The sequence below is a fragment of the Leptinotarsa decemlineata genome, unplaced genomic scaffold (assembly GCF_025532065.1).
Source record: "Leptinotarsa decemlineata unplaced genomic scaffold, Ldec_3_MD MMD2_tig00026330_RagTag_RagTag, whole genome shotgun sequence".
In the NCBI taxonomy this organism is placed as follows: Eukaryota; Metazoa; Arthropoda; class Insecta; order Coleoptera; family Chrysomelidae; genus Leptinotarsa; species Leptinotarsa decemlineata.
This window is the reverse complement of record NW_027412690.1, coordinates 7,424,892-7,439,735: the sequence shown is the minus strand read 5'-3', so window position 1 is coordinate 7,439,735 and position 14,844 is coordinate 7,424,892. Positions and strand designations below refer to the sequence as shown.

General features: G+C 36.0%; 1 protein-coding gene across 2 annotated transcripts in view; it reads left to right on the top strand.

The window, feature by feature from the left end:
* LOC111507902 (disintegrin and metalloproteinase domain-containing protein 10) overlaps positions 1–14,844 on the top strand; it is a 415,889-nt gene that overhangs the window by 9,796 nt on the left and 391,249 nt on the right. The gene's annotated exons all lie outside the window — the stretch shown is intronic.

The window sequence follows — 14,844 nt, the reverse complement described above, 5'->3', positions numbered from 1 at the left end:
GAAATTGTGTTGAACACATGCCATGTATCTGGTGATAACATATGTTTTTTGCGTACACCTCATATCTTCTTAGATAAGCATACCTATAAGAGCGGATCTAGGAATTTATTGAGGTGGGGGGCGCAGTTGAAATATATTTTTCACTATAAATAAATAAAAATCAAAATGTTTTGGTGAACATGATAAGGGCTTCAAAAGAAACCAACTACCGTACTCGACGTAATATATTCCGTTCATTTCATGGTAATGGGCAAGAGTGTAGGACTGGCTAGGCCCTATAATTGAACATTTTTTGGGTCCAAGGGGGTACGCCCCCCGCGTCATCCGCGGCCCCTGGCTGGATCCGCCACTGTATACCTATCATTATTATGTAAATATTTAAGAGAAAAAATGATTGTCTATAAATGAATAACCATAGTTATTAGTTTTGCCAACGCTCACAATATCTTTGGTTTGCGACCCCTTTGCGATTCAAAAATTAAGTAGACCCGGCAAAGTATTATAAACCCCCCTATTATAGCTGTGGCAATCCCTAACTGAATCACAAAATTTTGTTGGGGCACTCTGTTAGCTTTTGGCATTTATATAGAGTATTTACTACTCTTTACCATAGTTAGGTTAGGTTAAGTCCAAAGTGAGTGGGTCTATTCAACCATTCACCGCAACCCGCAAGGGTTTATTGTGGCTCACACTTCTTCACACTCGATCAAATAAACCCAGCTTCTTAACGAAACCGATTAGTTTGTATGGTGAGTGGTATTTCAGGGCAGATGGTAAGAGTACGGCTCTGCCGAACTCTAAAAACCTGATTCGGTCCCCAGCGGGACAGGCACAAAATATATGCTCTGCTGTTTTATCGTTAATGAGGTTGGTAGTCGGATAGTCAAAGTGCAAGATTCTCACCTTGATACCCTCGACAAGATTTCCATATGAGGGTTTTTGCACGTCAGCTACACCTGACGGTGTAGCTGACGTGCAATCATGCCTTGAGCGCAAACGATTGTTTACCTGCTCAGGGGGGTTTGTTCCTCCACCTGAGACAGGTTCTGCGTACACCTCTCAAAAATTTGGTGCAAGGCGGTTTCATAAGGAACCCCGCTTTTGAGGAGACGACTCAGACATTTCCTGGCTGATATATACTGACTGAGGTCAGTATATATATATATATATATATATATATATATATATATATATATATATATTTGAATGATGTGCAACTAATTTTCCTTTATTTTCAGTATTTCAATATTGAATTTCACAAAAAGTATTTGAAGCTTTATATCTTCTATTAATTATCTGCGAGCGCTTTCGATTGTTGGTAGTACTGTTATCTTCTAGACACTCCTCAAACTGAACATCCTGTCGTCTGCCTCTTTATACGGTCAGAGCGTCTCAATTCAGGTATTTCAGGTACTTTAGGTAAATTTGCCTGTATTTGTACTGCATCAGGTACATGTTAGATGTTAGATCTTCTCTAGGAATGTGTATGGTTTTGTTTAATATATTGAATGTGAGGTCTTGTTGTGTTTTGATTTGTACTTATTCCTCGATAAGTGATTTATGACTGTTAAATTTATGGATGTTCAAGTTTTCCCAAATGTCCATGCGGTTTTCCTTGTTGACTTGTTTTATGAGTTTTATGTTCTCTGTTGTGGGAAATTATGTTTGTTTTGTATGGCGTGTGTTGCGAGGTTTGATTTATATACTATTGGATTTATGTATGACATTTTGTGATCATTGTACTTTTGGATTAGTTTTTTCTTGGTTTGGCCGATATAGAATTTGTTGCAGTCCGAGCATTGTACACTGTATATCCCGTAGAACCGCAGAAACTAGTGAAAGGAACAAAATTAATGGAATAGGTGTATAAACGCAATGAGTCCTTGAGAAATTTATAAGTCAGGTGGTTTTCAAGCAACAAAAGAAACTTCAAGTTCACCACTTAGCAATTCCTGTAATGAAAGCTGGCAACATAAAATGGAAACTATCCGAATTTCGCCAGAGGCATCGCTTCTATTAGTAATGTCCCGATTGCTGTTAATTACTTACGGATCTAATTTAATCTAATTGATCTCAGGATGTTGTACAACCTGATGTTTCCAAAACGGAACGTTTACTCTTTGCTTATTAACGAAGGTGTGTAAGACAAATTTTTGAGTCGTATTCGGTATGATTACTAAAGTTCAGGTGCAAATAAAAGAGTTCAATTGGACCAAGGACTGATATTAAAAATAAGAAAAATTGGAAAAATTGGATAGCAAGCGAAATATAAGTGGTTCCACTTATGTTTCGTTTGCATTTACGCAGCTATTTTCATCAAGTACTTTCTTGGTTTTTCTCATTTTGTCTTCAATCGAGGACCGCCTGCCCGGTACTGACGATGTCCAATAGGCTGAAACAGCTGTCTACCGGTGGCTCTCAACTTGAAATCAATATGGGAATCACTAAAAAGTACTAATCTATTCATTTTTTGATTTTCATTGAATTATTTTCCAGCAGCTTGACTGCATTAACCTTTCTAGATTTTATATATATATATATATATATATATATATATATATATATATATATATATATATATATATATATATATATATATATATATATATATCATCAAATTAATGTCTTAGGAGTTATCACATAATTGAAAATATCGTGGGACAAAATAAATTCAAGCAGCATCAAATACAGATTCGACACGTTTGATGACGAAAAGTTGCAATTGATTTGATTTTGTTCAGAGAAATTTACTCTGCCAAGTTTTCGACACACGTTGTCTTTTTCGAATTTTTCGAAGCTACAATTATACAATATTTAGTTTGAAAATCCAGAAGTACAATATTTCTATAGATGTCGTTATAGTGCCGCTATATTGAATTTGTAGACAATGGCTTCTACGCCGATATTTTGAATAGAAATGGCCACATGTGTTAGATCGTTGAAGAAAATTGCATATCCAATCAAATGGAAAAACATATGTAGAGTTTCTTCCAAAATCCTTCACTTGGATTCATTTCCGGTTAACCCTGTATATGTTTTCGAGTGTTCATTGAAAATATCGGTGGATTCTGCCTTCATTCACATCCTCATAAACAATTGAATGGCGCCGTGTACAATGATTGTACCTGTTGTCACCCGGTATGTAATGGGTAAAAGCAAACGTAAATAATTATATCAAATATTGTACCCATGGTATTGATGTGGTATGCTCAGATAGAAACCAGTGTTGTTGAAGACAAATTATAAAATGTAACTACTTTTCTAAGCAATTAAGAAATGAGTCATGACCGTGACAGAAAAAATGATCACTACGTTATTTATCAACAAAACTCCGCACAGAAAGTACTTTGAAAACCAAAAAAGTCTTCTCTAACATTTGAATAATGGATAGTTTGTGAAATTATACCTATAAACGAGATACTTTTAATAAATTTCACAAACTACACCTAAACGATTTGATCTCCACAAACTTTATTGAAAAAATATATCACAACAGGTTTCGCTAAACATCAGGAGTATATAAATTAAAGTGTGGAACGTGCCCTAAGGTATATATTGGTCAAACTGGCAAGACATTTAGGAATCGAATCCAGGAACATCATACGAAATATGTAAATAAGAAAACAAATTCAACATATTCAAATCATCTTCTAGAAGAAAATCACATCTTTAATGAAGAGTTCGAAATTTTGCACATTGAAAATAAAGGTTTGAAACTGAATCATTTGAAAGCAATGGAAATTAATAAACTTAAAAATTCAAACATTCTAATGAATGACCAACTAGATTTAAATAGATTATTATTGATGTAGATGTGAGGCAATATGCTTTAGTTAATCATAATTGAGCAGGTACGAGATGTAGAGGTTCAGGTAATTTCTTACAGGTAGTCTCAATTATGGTTACCTGTAGTATATGAATATGAATGTAAGGATAATTTGATGTATTATCACTTGAAAAAGCTAATGTTTAGCGAAACCTGTTGTGATATATTTTTTCAATAAAGTTTGTGGAGATCAAATCGTTTAGGTGAAATTACTGTGGATCTTCATCAAGTAACGACCGAATCAATTAGAAAATTTCAATAAATTGTTGAATGTGGTTATTGTGGTGGGGTTTTTATAGCACTTTGTATTTGTAACTAACGTTATTCTGCAGTTTCGTCCTACAGGGACACTATACCTACTATACCTATGTAACCACTGTAGGTAAACAGATGGTCCTTAATGACTTTATTACCTGAAATTTGTTTACGTGTAACAGTGTGGGTACGCTAATATGAAAACCGACGAGTAGATCAAGTCGATTTGGTCATTTAGTCGGTTACATCCGCAATGCTTATGTTAATGAATTTTCGAGTATTCCAAATTATTGAGTTTACAACCTTTGTTTGCAAAGTGCAAAATTTCTGTATCGTTTAGATTCGAAAACTTGTGGTTGCATTCCAAGGAATGGTTTGAATCATTTTTACCTAGTCTGAAGGACCTTTCATGTTCAGCATACCGTTTTGAGAAATTTCGGCCACATTGTCTAACATAAACACTATCACACTCCGGACTATTCAATTTTTCCAAAATGCGTTAAAGTTACAAATTTCTTGATTTCTGATTGTTTGATCTGGAGGTTTATTGATCTGTGCGTAAATTAGGGGCTTTGTTTTGTGACTAACTTCTGGATTGTGTCTGCGTTGAAGCCATTATTCTGTTCTATCTGTATAATTGTTTCAATTTTCCTATCCAGATTGTTAGCAGACAAATGTAACAGGGATGCTATCTGTAACATTGAATATTAGGCTGCTAATTTATGACTGTCAGGATGGAAAGAATCACTTGGGATTGTAATGTCTGTATTTATCGGTTTTCTGAATACATTGAACTCAAATTTATTTTGATTATGTGTGATGATCGGGTCTAAGAAATTGATCTGTTTCTCTATCTCTGTTTCGAGTGTGAACTGTATGTTTCTATTAAGATTATTCTTCTACTAAGATTATTTATTTATTGATTCACTAATGAATAAGCATTGCAGATGTAACCTATCAGAATTGATCAAATTGACATGTTCTACTCGCCGTACCCTTGTCACACGTAAGCAAAATTCAGGTAATAAAGTCATTAAGGGTCATACACATCTCACAAACTATATACGTGTGGATTTAATTAAACTTTCAATAAAGTTGTTATCGTGATTATTTTTTGTTTTACACGTTTGTTGAAGAATAGAGTGATATCTTCAATCTGGTGATTATAAATTAGCTAAAATTAAGAATGACCCATTTCTGAAATAATAGAATATCCCATCTATTAACAATATTTCCATTGAATCCGTGGGATGTCTGTTGCGTACTTGAGGCCTCTCATCGGGTTGACCTTCGTTAATATTGATGAATAAATGAAACCAATACAAGGAAATAATTGCAGGTTACAGAGCTGGATTTCACATATTTTACAACGATGAACAAATGAATTATTGTGCTAATTGCATTCACCTCTCGGATATTCGCGGTAATGAGAAGATGATGGTGTTTTGACCTCAAAACGAAATATCTTCTCATACATTACTTTCGTAAATGTCTATAAGGGGCAAGATTTTAAAGACATGAAGTTTCCTTTTCATATAAAGTTCTACAGAGAGTAAAAAAGTCAAAAATGCAGTCATCGGTTATTGAATTCTTTCATTTGTATGAAAGATTTATAAAAAATATGAATTCTGCTCAAGAGAAAGGTATTCTTATTTTTACACGTTTTATATTAGGTTCATTTGTATGTATGTATGTCTGTAACTCTCAAGCTCAGGATCTCTATTTGACAGAATTATCTGTCATCTACTGCTTGATATATTCGCGGGCAGATGGCGCTGTAAGTAACCTCCTTGATATAATTCGAACTCACTTTACATGTATTTCTTCTAAAGTTCTCACGGATTAGATTTAACATTTCTAACCTTTAAGGGAAGAAGAGGTTAATCAAGAAGAAGAAGAACTCAGGTAAAAGACAACAACAACATTTAAATAGTAGGTAATAGAGCGTTTAAGGACATTCTACTTCCGAACACGTTACAGTAATACACAGATGATGACAAATGAGAAATTCCTCTTCCATATTTTTTGTTTCACTATCACTGTCGTCTTTTAAATCAATAATGAATTTATTTCCACCACTAATATGGAAGTGTCCAATCTCCATATAGTCTTTTTCAACTAAAATTACTTTTTTAATCCTTTTCTGCCAGTCTTCTTCGGTAATATTTTATACTTCTTCTTTGATTAGCTCTATTACCGTCTTATCAAATTTTGGAAAATTATTTTTACGCCTGATGCTTTGTTTCAATTTTCCCCAAATCAATTCGATGGGATTGAAAACACAAAAATAGGGGGGAAGTCTCAGTATGGTGTGTCCATACTTTTCAGCAATACTCTCAAGGGCAAACACTTTTTCAAATGTTTTTGTCTGTAAAACTTCAAATAGTTGGTTTTTGGTATAGTTATCTTCAAAATACAAATTGTTATCCATTAAAAAACTTTGTATTTCATTTTTCCTCGAATGTTTATTCGGTACTTTGATGAGCTGTCGCGAATGATAGGAAGCGTTGTCAAGAACTATTACACTATTCGTATCCAAATTTGGGATCGATGTGTTTTCAAACCATTCCTCAAAAATATTAGCTTCTATGCTCTTATGATAGTCAACATTGCAGTCCTCAAGTTTTTTTCCACATGATTTCAAAGAATTCGGAACCCATTCTTTACTTCCTCCGCAATGCACAATGATTAGTCGCGATCCTTTGTATGCAGGCATGTTAGGCGTACACATTCTCGAGCCATCAGTCCACCCTTTCGTAACTGTGTGGTGAGTGTTACACCAAGTTTCGTCCAAATAGAAAATTTGCCGTTGTTCTTGTCTATATTTAGTTATTTGTTTAAGTATTTGTTACGCAATTCCACTATTCTTCCGCTTTCCATAACTGTTTTGTCACAGCAGCTGACGTTATGGCCATTGCTTTTGTAACAGTCGAATATTGTTTTTTTCAATGATTTCTCTAGATGAACATCTAAAAGTTTGGTAATCCCGTATCACATCGCGTCTTATGTCCATAATGTTTGTTTTTGACTATTTTATGTACAGTTGGGAAAGGAATTTCCCTCGAAACAAATCTTGAAATGTAGATTCTTATATACATTGAAACATACTCTTTGTGTTGAATATTCACTGGTTTCTCTTTTTCGCATTGTTTACCATCGCTATTGGAATCACTACACAGGAAAAGGTCTGCATTGATATCACACTCGTTATTACTATTAGTAAACGTCCAAGGACGCCACATTTTAAACAGAACAAACTTCTTAAGTGATTATAACTGCACCAATATCGAATTTTAACATTCAAATCGCGATCAGTTCCTGAACTGAACATTGACAACATGACGGCTCGCATTCTATTCGTCACCGTAACATGAGTTAAAATTTTACTTTATGACTCTTCAGCCAATCATAAAACTCGGTTAGTAAAAATCATCCAATACGAAGCGCCACGTGGACTAGTTGACAGTGGCTTTATTTCTCTGTAATGGTTTTTTGGCCTTTGAGGGCGCCGACACTTTAAATATGCACAATACCAGTTACTTCGACTATACATTGTTTTGAAAGAAAGCTTTAGAAAATGACTTTATTGGCCGAAACAGAAGTTTCACCAATTTATTGGCGTCGTATAACTTTCAAGAATTCCCGTTGCCATTGAAAATAAAATGACAAAAAATTCCGTAAAAAGCTGTACACCCTCTTCTCCTAGACCAACTCTCGAAAATAACGAGAACTTCATCGAAAACTCCCCGAGTTTCCAGAAAAGGTCTCGAGACGTTTTCCGCCGCAAAAACGTCTCCTCGGGCGGGCCATCTGAATCGAGGAGAATTGCATCCGGATATAACTTTGCCGGTTGCCATGCAGAACGCGAAAATAAATCCTCGAGATGAGTTTTTAAGTTGGCCATTAAAATATGTTGAGTTTTTTACCGTTTTTCCTTTATTATAAGTTCATGAGTTTTCCAACAAAGTGGTGCATCTCTCGAGAAGACAAATTGCAGCAGGGAACACTCCACGTTCCTCTGGTTCTCGATTACATCAAGATTTCGTACTTTTTGGCTACCGGTCCGTGAATTTATTGGTAGTAGTGCAAGACGGAGGCGTATACGAGGGTGGGGTAAAAAGTTTACGATCTCAACAGCACTCGTAACTGAAAGCAAATGACGTTGTTCATCTCTTGACAGTTATTCAGCATTACTCCCAGAGATGGGAGTACCGCTGGGAGAAACCTGTAGGGTTAAAAGGAGACTGACATTTTTTCAACAATATCGTTGGTCAATTTGACGTCTTCAACTGATTCTTCAACTCTTTCTGGCTTTGTTTCCGGAGTGGAATCAAATATTCTGAATTGATTTTAATTTTTTGTTCTCATTCGACTTCAATAAATATAAGAGAGATGACAAATGTAACGTAACGCGTTCTACTTGAAAGGTATATGGTTCCAGTTTTCGTAAATAGTGATGGAATTAACTGTTTGTAATCAGTTATGACAATTAAAAAACTTTTTGTAACGTTTCCCCAAAGCAAACACTCATTGATATTCGTTTTTTGCATTGAAAAAATATATATTTCATCAGTTAGGACTTCCATTGTCTAATATGATCTAAATTGAATTGAAAACCCTGAAAGAATCTGTAAAAGAATAAAAGGATTATCTGAAAAAACAGTTTTATTAAGAAAAAAACTGAAATTACCTACAATGAAATAACACACAAGCAACAACCAAAAAAACAAAAAAAAATTGAACTGTTAACACGAGCTGAAAAATTAAAGAATTAAAAAAATAAAAGAAATAAAAAAGAAGAGCCGCCACAACCAGTACTTGTACTTCCTACATCAGAGGATTGTCGGAAAGGATACGAAGGATTGGGTCTAAGTATAACATCAAAACCTGTTTCAGATCTGGGAACACTATCCGTAGCAGTCTCACGAAAACCAGGCCACCAAACGCGGACTGCAATTCCAAGAATTGCAATTACCGGATACCCTGCGAGTGCGGAGAATCATACATCAGTGAAACTAAGAGGCCTTTGAAATTTCGAATTGCCGAGCACAAGAAACCCACACAGCGAGATGAAACAAGCAAATCCGGAATAGCAGAGCATGTTTAGACTCATCAACATAACATCAAGTGTACTCAGGCTGAAATCATCCACAAGGTTTAGGAGAAAATTCAGAGAAGCCCCAGATATGTTGTCCAACATCGCATTTACCAAGCTAGCGTAGAGATACGCAACATATGGAAACCTCTAATCAAGCGGAACACGACCAACTCCCGACAAATGGTCAGCTCTCGCTAAAAACCAATGAAGCGGTGAGAGGGAAGAGGGGATAAGTGAAATCAGTTGAATACCCTAAAAATAGTCAGATCTCGAAGGAATAAGTCCAGTTATCACCCGAAGACGATTGAGGATACTAACAATCGATACGTAGTGAAGTAACTTGGTTTGGAATCTTTTCATTGCTTTACGAAACATTGTCAACCACCTTCAAACAAACGTTGAAAAAATATATTGAGTTTTTGAGGCGTACCAAAAAAACGTCATCGAAATACTGAGTATTCCATCCATCGTCTGTACTAATATATTTTACATTCCAGCATTTCGAACTGTAGCTTGTTCATCCCATCATGTTCCATTTTTTGTCAAACAGATACACGATTTCAGTTACAGAGAATTTTTGGCACTGTTAACGATTTTGATCAATTCCGAACACATTTTCATTATTCATTCCACTTATGCGGACTGTTTCGTTGAGGCACTTTCAATTAGCACTTCGGCACTGCAATCGGTAATCAAATATTTAATATCTCGCTGGTATCGATTTGTTTTTTCGATTCCTCGCTTGATATAAATTACGATTGAAAAGGGGCGCTTTTGGTATATTGATATTTGAACGATGATATTTTTGGTTTGATCGTAACAGCAAAGCTAAAAGAACTAATTAACATCGACCTATCAATTTAATCTCCACCTTTTTTATTACAATTCGGATTTATTTTGCCTTTCATGAGTGTTCCATGGACTTTTCACGTATTTTTCAATGTTTTCAAAATTGCCAAACATTGGCTATTATACAATGTGTAAAAGCCAAATGGAATAAATTCATTATTTCGGTTACGGTTTGTGATATTGATGACTTATTTATTTTGTGGAAATTCATCTTCAAATAAATGATATAGATATAGAAATAAAATACTTTGTCTAATTTCCACTTACTTAATGTATTGATATTAATACGACCAATGTTTCGGTTTTTACACCATTCTCAAGTATTCTAACATTAGAATGTTGAATGTTAGAATACTTGTTAGAATGACAGGTACAACCCCCAATTTTTTAAATGTGAAGTATATGCTTGTGATGTATTGTTTGAAAGGTCCTTCATTCTCTATTCAAAAATGTTATCGCTTTCAAGTTTATTGCAACAATTAAGATAAAATAAATTAAAATCATGTGATTACCGAAATTCGATACAATACACTCAAAACTTATTGCAATATACTCAAAACTTATTTCATGTTGAGGTATTGACAGTTTAAAGTTTGCTAACTTCAAGTCTGACAAATGGTTAGATTAACGGAAATATATAAAACAACAGTTTTACGGAGATAAAACCCGAACACAACAGGAAGTAGCTCGTCTATTTCATGAGAAATTTTCTAATTTACCGCCCATACTCAAGGAACAATAAGCAAAATAGAGAAGCAGTTTCGCGAGCTTGGTCATGTGGGACAGATAAAGAAGCAGCTGCCAATGCAATGAGTGATGAACTCAAATTAGATGTGATGCATGAGTTTGAGGAAAACCCAGGAGCACATGTAAGACGATTTTATAGAAGAACTCATTTTTGTGAGCATATGATGGACATGTTGGATAACAATATCATACAATTAGAAGGCGTTATGTTTTCTGATGAGTATACTCCAAAATATTCCCTCATTGAAGACTTTTTCATTTATAATAGATTAAAATGTTCAATCACCTTTCATCAAATCTGAAATTTGCATGCAATAACGTAAACTTTAGGGAAGTTTTGAAAGATTTTTTTTTGTGAGAGATCCTATTATAATTTATTAGAGTACTATCAAGATACTTTTTGATTCGACTTTTGACTGACTCGTGTTATGTAATCAATATTGAAAATTTTATATAAACTCTGATAGGCTATATTCGTGCAAGTGATGTATTGTGCTATGTAAATACTAATTGTTTTTGATGAAAAAAGAAATGAAAATTTCTATGTTTTTTACCACTTTTATTTGTAACTAACGTTACTGCAGTTTCTTCCTATATGGACATTTTGAAACTTAAACAATAAACTAACAATGATTCATTACATTCGCCAATATATACCATTCAGGTACTTGATTGAGTACCTGAATTTACAGTTCACAATGCGGATGTGCCGATTTAAAAACCGGAGAGTAAATTAAATCGATTTGGTCATTTAACAGGTTGCACCCACAATGTTTATGCTTGTGAATTTCCAAGGATTCTAAATAATTGAGTTTGCAACCCTTCTTTGCATTGTGTAGAATTTCCGTATCGTTTAGATTCGGAAACTTGTGGTTGCATGCCAAGGAATGGTTTGAAAATGTCGAATCATTTTTTCCCAGTCTGAAGGACCTTTCATGTTCGGCATACCGTTTATGGAAATTTCGTCCGAATTGTCCCACATAAATACTATTAAACTCCGGACAACAAAATATGTTAGCGTTACCCATTTCTTGTTTTCTGGTTGTTTGACCTGAGGATATATTAATCTGCAAGTGAATTTCCGGCTCTGTTTCCTGACTAACTTCTGGATAGTATCTGCGTTGAAACCGTTATTATGGCCTATCTGTGTAATTGTATCAATTTCCCTAACTAGAATGTCTGCAGACAAAGGCAGTGAGGATGCTCTATGCAGCATCGAATTGTAGGCTGCTAATTTATGACTGTCTGGATGGAAAGAATCGCTTGGCATGGTGATGTCTGTATAGCTAGGTTTTCTGAAAACATTGAACTCGAATTTGTTCTGATTGTGTGTAATGGCCAGGTCTAAAAAATTTATTTGTTTCTCTATCTCTGTTTCGAGTGTGAACTGAATGTTGCTATTGAGATTGTTCATGAATGTCATGAATTGGTTCAGCTGTCGTGTAGTCCCTCTGAAACAGGCAAGAATATCGTCTACATATCTGTACCAAAAATGAATATGTTTTTTACCCAGGTCGGAGTTTACTATCTTGGTCTCCAAGTTGTTCATAAATATGTCTACTAAAAGTGAACTAAGAGGTGAGCCCATTGGTAAACCTGAATCCTGTTTATAGAATTTGTTGTTGAACTGTAGGTAACTCTGATTCAGGCACAAATCGAAGCGAATGTAATGAATCATTTTCAGTTTATTGTTGTTTGAAAATGTCCATATATGAAACGCAGGTACCGGGTATCAGGTATATCAGGTATATCAAATCATTTATGATAGAATAAGCAACATAGGTATAAATTACTCAGATTTGAATGTAATCAGTTAGTTTTGAAAATGGTGTAATAGCCAAAACCGATCAACAATAAAGAAATATAGTGGAAAATAGACAAAAGTGTGTTTTTGTAGTGTATCCTCATATCGACATGTATTTCACGTATAAATGCTTCAATATTGGCTTCCAGAGCGTCAGTCGTTGCTGGTTTATCCCTGTAGACATGAGCCTTAACTTGACTCCACAAGAAATAATCCTGAGGCGTTAAATCACACGATCTAGGCGGCCAATTGACGGGCTCCAAACGTGAGATAAACTGTTCACCGAAGGTGGCTCCTAATTGGGCCATTGTTTCGCGTGTCGTGTGGCATGTGGCACTGTCTTGTTGAAACCACGTGTAAGGCATGTCCAATTCTTCCATTTTGGGCAACAAAAACTCGTCAATCATCACACGGTACCGCACGCCACCGCACGCCATTCACAGTAACGTTCCAGTCATTGTCGTCTTTGAAGAAGTACGGCCTGATGATGCCACCGACCCATAATCCACACCAAACAGTGACTTTTTGGGGATGCATCGCTAGCTCTTGCAATGCATGTGGCTGGTTTTCACTTCAGATGCGGCAATTTTGCTTGTTATCGTATCCATTCAACTAGAAATGAGCCTCGTCGCTGAACACAATTTTTCGATAAAAATGTGGATCTTCCTTCAACTTTGCCAGCGCCCATTCTCCAAATGTTGTGGAAGGTCGTGTGGTTTCAATTTTTGCACCAGCTGTACCTTATGAGGTTTAAGGTTTTACACCCAAATTCTTTCGCAAAATTTTCCACGTAGTGGAGTAACAGAGGCCCAATTGCTACGAACGGCGGCGAATCGACATTTCACGGTCATCACGAACACTGGCGGATACAGCCGCAATATTTTCTTCGGCCCTCACTCTACGTATGCGTGTTGGTGGTTTAATGTGAACTGGGTTCGAAATTCAGTCACAAGGTTCCGAAGAGCTCCCTCAGTAGGCCGACGAAACTGCCCATGAATTGGAAGAAGTGTACGATGCACTTTCTTCACCTAGCATGAATTTTGATAATAAAATTCAATAATTGCGTTGTTCATTCGTAAGTCGATTCATGGTTGAATTATAGACCAAACTGAACAAGTTTGACAATGACACAAGACACGATTCACGCGTTATCTGTCAAAAACAGTGCTGCCAAAAAGATTACAGCAAAAAATCACTCATTATTTGTCTTCGTCAGTATCTAGATTGCTTCATGAGGAATATTCAATTTTTCAGATATTTGCTGATAACTTTCAAAAAACGTTTGATTTTTATTGATGCAAATTTTTTCGGATTTTTTTTTACTTCGTGAAGTGGTTCACCAGATTTTCGGTTGTTCTACTTTCATTGTGGTGGTTAGGTTAGGTCCAAAGTGAGTGGGTCTATTCGACCCTCCACCGTAACCCGCGTTACGGTGGAGGCTCACACCTATTCACACTCGACCAAATAAACCCAGCTTCTTAACGAAGCCAATTAGTTTGTATGGTGAGTGGTCTTTTAGGTCAGATGGTAAGAGTACGGCTCTGCCGAACTCTAAAAACCTGATTCGGTCACCAACGGTGCAGAAACAAAGTATGTGCTCTGCTGTTTCATCATTTTCCAAACAGAGGCGACACACCTTGTCTTGCGATAGTCCGAGTCTCTGAATATGATGATTTAAATGACAGTGACCTGTAAGAAGACCTGTTAGACATCCTAGTTCATCCCTATTGTAGTCCAAAAACTGTTTGGTATCAAGCTTCGAAGGGTGAATAAACGCCTTGGAGTGAGCCATTCCTGGAAGATTCTGGCCAGTATGGCCAGGAATCCAGAGACGATTTGTTAAGTCTTCCTATCGAGGAGAGTCGTTTTTGGTAATTAGTTACCAATTTATACGTTTCTCGGTAGGAGCTATGAGCTTCCAACGCCGCTTGACTGTCCGAATATTTTTATTGACTTGTGTACGAGGTTGGATTCTTCTAATCTCTCCGCACACAATTCGATAATGTATATTTCCGCTTGAAATACAGTCGCATAGGATCCTAGGTAGGTTGATATCTCTGCCCTGGGTCTGCGACTGGAAACACCTGCACCAGAACCGGAAGGTGTTTTTGATCCATCTGTGAAACAACAACTATCTGTTCTCAATATATTCTCAAACCGTTGTTTTTAACACCTCGACACGTGTTTCACCCACCATCTTGGTGATTGAAACACGTGTCGAAGTGTTGAAAAATAACGGTTTGGTGTTGGAATGAAACTCCAGTA